At 36.7% G+C, this 6,096-nt stretch overlaps 1 protein-coding gene across 1 annotated transcript in view; it reads right to left on the bottom strand.

Annotated features, from left to right (window-relative positions):
* The window catches only part of MYT1L (myelin transcription factor 1-like), a 135,079-nt gene that overhangs the window by 8,968 nt on the left and 120,015 nt on the right, over positions 1–6,096 (bottom strand). The window lies entirely within an intron of this gene.

Below are 6,096 nucleotides of genomic sequence, written 5' to 3'. Positions count from 1 at the left end.
GTGTTAATCTGAAAAAAAACCAAACACAACACTTACCAATAGTGATTTCATGGTTTTATTCCTTCTTCCAAATTCTTTTTGAATAGACAGCTAATATAAAAGTCATATATATTTTGTACAACTCTTAAGCTTAGGAACAACATTCCAATTTTCTAAAGACAGAATGCTTTTATTAAGAAATTTTATTTTAAAAGCAGTTATTGTGTAAATATTCCCCTTTGAATTCACATATCCCTGATCTAAACTTCCATTAATTTTAATTAATATGTTCAAACATGAAACTGAATGCTGAGAGAAGGAGACACAAGCTACCTTTAATGTCCAAATACTACCTCTTATAAACTATGCTTTTCTTTGTGAATAGCACCTACTGGGATGCCTAAATTGCCCTTTTCTAAATTGTTTCTTACAAAGGCAGTAACTGTGTTAGCTTTTTATTGAAGCCCAAGAAAAGCCATTCCCAAAAAATGACCTTGCCTTGATGAGGGATATATATATATATCTTTTATAATGTATACTTGTTGCAGTTATGGATGTAGACTCAGTTATTTCTTGCCTCCCATGTAGCCAATATATTAAGCTTTTTAATTACATTGTACAAAAGAGCTTAGTAACAATTACAGTCTCATCAGGTTTTATTGTAAAAAAAAATAATCATCAAACAGTGCTCACTGTTTTACAAATAATTGTATGCATCAAACCATTCCCCTTTTAAAAATCATGTCTTCATTGCAATTGCACTATCACAGATAAAAGAAAATGCATATTACATGTAATCTAGTGATGGAAAACTACAGTCATTCTCATTCTTTAGCAGTGAAAGGAAACTCACTGAATAATTCTTTATTGCTTCAACATTTAAGGTTTCATAGCCATTGAAACTGAGAAATGTCATGTTCTTCTCATTGCATAGTCATATTCATATTTCCTCTTCAGATCCAAGGGAAGACTTTTTTTAATATATTTTTTAATTGTGCAAATCAAACTCAAAGCTAGTACTCGACTAATCTCTCTGTAATGTGGAACAAGTTTCTGAGGAATGTTGTATCTTTGATTAAAAGCATTTATTTAAGTAAAGATTCAGCTTCCTACCTAATAAAGTCCTCCAGTTTAAGTATAATGTTTAATTATTGAAAATGTTTATTTCAAAAGCCTGGATTATTATCAAGTACAACCATCCAAAAAAGTAAACTTCAAAGAAAAATGTCTAAAAAAATAATTATTTTCTCCAGAAAAAAAAGTGTTCAATATTTTATATAGTTACTGAGAATGTAAACTATAGAGTAGTATCAAGAAACAGCATAATCTAGTAGCCTTTCACTGTAGCCTAGGTGGTAGGATACCAGATTATTGTTCCCAGTTCTGCTGCAGACTCACTGTGTGACTGTGAACTGTCCTCTTGAAGTGTAGAAGGGAGCTTTGAGGAAGTTAAGAAGAAGGGAGAGGATTAGGTGTCTCGGAAAAAAAAAATGCTGGTACAGGGAAAAGAATGAAAGATAACAGTATATGCAAAGTTTTTGCATAATTTAATTGGCTTAATTTTTGTATCCTTTCAATCAATTTAATTAATTTCTTCACATATTATCCTTACTTTTTTTCAGCATACAACATTATTGGGCATTATAACAACTGTGTTAGTTAGTCAGAAGCACCTTCACAACTTCTAGCTCCCTTCGAGTTCTGATTTAGCAGGAGTTGTGAGCTGCGACAAGGTACCATCAACCAGCTGACCATCAGCACCTTGTCTCACTGAGATGCAATGTATTCTACCATTGGGCTTAATTTCTAATTTGAGAAAGAAAAGCATGGTCTGGCACATCATTCTTGAAAGACAACCTCTGCCATAATTTACAAAATAGTATGAAAAATTAATTAAACTGTTAGATTACAGTGATTTAGGGACAGATCCTGCCAACCTCATGTAAGGTATGCTCTAAACTTTGTGCACTCAAGTTTTGTTGGTTGGCTGGTGACATCTGACATCATAACACATAATTTAGATTGGAAATGTGCTTTTGTTGGGCATGGGTGTTAAATGCAGAGGTGCACAGCTGGGACCACCTCATGCAGCTTTGCTTTCAGGGCATGGCACTTTCTATGCAACAGACATTTCTACATGCTCTTGACCTTCAGGACTGACAGGTAGAATGGGTGACCAGGTTTTATGCCATGCCAGTTTGACTTCTTTTTTACAGGAAGTCTTTGTAAATGGAAGCATGCAGAGGTAAAGTACGAGTACCTCTATAAACTCTATAAAATAAGCTCTCTTCATATGTACAGCTATATCTTACCCTAACTGCCTTGAAGAGTAGTAACTAACAGAAACCAAATTATCTAAAAGGTATGCAGAAAGAATACATGCACCAATCAGGAGTATATGGTGATTGCATCTGTTAGAGTTGAACACAACATGAAGAATAAATTTTCTTTCTTGTTTAGGAGTATGGTTACCTTACTGCAATGTATGCCTAGCCATATATTCAGTGAAAACAAGGTGAAATTGGTCCCAAAGTAAAAGGAAAATTAATGGAGAAAAAAGTTTGAAAGGGACATCTAGTTAGTGTTCAGTGCACATTTGTGTAGAAATTTAGTTTAAAACCAAAGAAATGTGGGCTAAAGTCTTGAACCGTTTCAAGAATGTAATTGCACTGTCTTCAGGGATGCAAACAAGAGAGAGGCCATCAGAGTGGAGGATCATTGATCAAGTGGAGCAATTTTATGGGTGACTGATCTTTGTTATCTGGGTTCCAGCTGTGCTCTGTTAAATACATTTTTTGCCTCAGCAGACATATGCAGTCCTGTCCCTCTTGGAATTGTACTTGGCCTGTCAAGTGAAGAAAGCATTTTCTAAACAGAGAAGTAGGGATGTGGGAAGGGAGGAGACAAAGGTCAAATAAAAAGCAACTTTTATATTTGGTGCGTGAAGTGCTAAAGTTTACAAAGAAAGAAAGAACAGGATGTAAAGAATCCAGAGCCTCAACCTGGAGTACCCAAAAAAGCATCCTGAGGGTTAACTTTATAAGCACTGTAAGCTGTTTATAGATTCATTACTGCAATGATTTTTCAAAAAGTCAGGAAAATGAGACACTTTTCCTGTTTATTAAAAATAGCGTTGTCAATAGACTAAAGAAAGGAACATGTCACGTTCAAGGGACCTCTTTAAACTACAGATGGATCCAAAACAAGCCCCAGATGTAAATCCTTTTGAAATTCATGGAAATAGAGATCACAGTAAAAACTACTGGTTTATTTTGTTAATGGATGAAACCTTACTTTTATGACTAAACTCCTGAGCTTTTTGGTAATGTTTGAAGTTCAAGTAAAAAGATCAGATTCAGTGATCAAAGTGACCCTTTCCTTGGTTTAATATTAAATCCATGAACCACTCATTTTTCCTATGTTGAATGGTATCAGCATTAGTGATTTCCTTCTTCTCATGAGTAAACTTTGCTACACACCTTATAGGATGACATAGAGATTAAAGGAACCCTCCTTGGCCCAGCACTCATTTTTATTTACATTCATGGGGAAATGGCTTTTCCCCAGCTACTTACTGATCTGTGAAGTAAAGAGAGTCCAGTAGAGAGGTTTTGCAAACAAGGTAGTTTTGTTTGCATGAAGATTGCTGCAATGCATGGAGCAATCTCTACTCTGCACTAGCTATACAACCTCAATTACCTTTGTGCTATGTTGGAAGAAATTATCTGTTCAGCTCAATTTCAGAATTCTTCATTGAAAAAGGATAATTCCACTTAATGTGGCCCTTTTTAGGTCATGTTTCCTGACTACAGCTTGTGTGTTTTTTGTAGGGTTTTTTTGTGCGTTTGCAACTCACACATGAATGTCAGTGTGGAAGAACTTTCACTTAAACTTTCACTTAAATTTTCAATCAGGAGGGAAACCAAAGTCCAAAACACTAAAAGCTTGATGCAATGTGGGAAGTGGCAGCCCCTAATCCAAGCTGCTTTCCAAATCTGCCGAGAAAAGTACCTGAGATTTTATTTTGGATAACTAAATCTTTTAATTGGTTCCAGAACTAAGAAAAGTTGAAACAATACCCAAGTGGTCATAAAAGGGATACAGCCATTACAATTTTTAAATATTGTAAACTCTTCAATATAATTTTAATGGTATCTGATCATTGTTTCAGGACTTCCACCAAATGCACAACTACATAGAGTGAATGGCCATGACACCCACAAGCTCAGTGGCTATTTCCTTTTCATTTGAAATTTAAAAGGCAACATAGTACTTCCTAACACCTCTCCCTCATAGAAAAAAAAACACCAAAACACCACCAAAAAAATCAATAATTGGGTAAGAAAAACAAAACCAGAAATTATGCAGAACTGTAAACGTGGCCAAGCTGAGAGAAAAGGGTCTGAGAGAAGACTTAGTTGAAAAGGAATTTCCCTGAGGCATAAATATAAAACAGAAGAGTTGTTTATTTCTATTTGTTTTTAAAAAATAATAAAAAAATCTCAAAACAGTGGAACTTTAAGAACACTGCCAAAGCTACCCTGTTAATTCGCACCATATTTTGTTAAATAAAGTTGCTTAGTCAGCAAAAAGGCTCTGCGGGTGGACTTTTCAGAACAGAAAAAGGGTTTTGGCTCTTGCCCAGTGACACAATAACTATTCATAATTCTCTCATTCATTTCCTGGTGAGTGAGGAAGTACTGCAGCATACTGCATGATTTACAAGTGGCCCTAAGTTATGGGCTACACTTAATGGAGCACCACTAAGTGCCCCAAGAGCTGCAGGCTGGCTACCGCAAAGCTTATCAACCTCTCTCCTGTCCTCTGACCACACACAACAGGACAGATTTGAAGACCAGTGGATTTACTGGTCAGTAAAAGATGGCATATGGACTGAAGATGGCAGGCTAAGATTTCTCTGTGTCTATATGCATCTGCATATGGTGCATCTTTAGCTACGTATTTAGTGCTTACTGCTCTTGAGCAGGTAAAAATTTCAACTGATAAATTTAGTGACCAAGCTCAGCTCACTTAGGCACTTATAATGAAGCACCATTTCTCCAGGCACTTGTATAGACAACAGACATAAAAAAAAAGGTACTTCAAGAGGAAAAATGGTCCCATCTGAAATCTAAAAAGCCATCTAGTTATCTCCGGGTTTTTTTTTATGGGCTATGTCTGGAATGAGGACAAACAGGCTTATAACCAGAGAGCTTCTGCAAAGTGCCTGAAATTAAGGAGATGTCAAATTGCAAGCACCTGTACAAATTACTGTCTGCTGTCATTTGTCAGGCCTGCCAGGCAAAATTTTTTTTCATGTTTAAACTGTGCAGTCTGCTTTTCCCAATATGAATTTCATATTATTTTCTCCTTGGCTTTCCCAAGGTAAGTAAACCTCTTAAGTCCTTTTCGATTAGCTCTCTGTTAGAAGCCTTCCAGTTTAATAGACTGTACATCTGATTAAAATGCTATTCCATCCTTCTTCCAGCTCGTAATGAAAAGAGCTGGCAGAACTATCCACAGTCAAAGGACCTAACTTTTTCAACAACCAGGCTCTGCATTTAGTCACTTCTGACTTTTGCCAAATTTTAACTAATCTAACTGAAATCTTCAATAAGTAGTTTTTTTGGTCAGGCCCTGTTTTGTTGTGGTTTGTTTTGTTGTTTGTTGTTGGGTTTTTTCTGAATGTCATAGGAAAAAAAAAAATTCATTTCTCAGAATGTAATTGTATACAGTTGTTTTATCCATATACCTTGTTTTGCCCACACTGAGGGGAAAAAAAAAGCCCAGGAAAAAAAAAGCCTCTATAATTCATTTGGACATGCTCTGCAGATATGAGTTAGTTTGGCTGCCAGACCCTCCATGTGCTTTGTGTGTCTGACAGCTGGGAGCACCTCCTCTGCTGTCAGCCCCACCCAGGGCTCCAGGGCCCTGAGCAGAAGGCTGCTTGCTGGAAGCAACACTGGTGAGATTGCCTGTCCTGTTCTGACAGCGCTCAGGAGAAGCCACCTGAGGGCCACCTCAGGTGCTGAGGACTGAAGAAGAACAGAAGGAAGAAGAAAGAACAAACAGGAGCCATGGAGACAGAGAAGGGAAGAGGGCCAGCACAAATTCAGC

This window comes from Chaetura pelagica, unplaced genomic scaffold, assembly GCF_000747805.2.
Source record: "Chaetura pelagica isolate M959 unplaced genomic scaffold, ChaPel_1.0 scaffold90, whole genome shotgun sequence".
In the NCBI taxonomy this organism is placed as follows: Eukaryota; Metazoa; Chordata; class Aves; order Apodiformes; family Apodidae; genus Chaetura; species Chaetura pelagica.
This window is presented reverse-complemented; position numbering and strand designations above follow the sequence as displayed.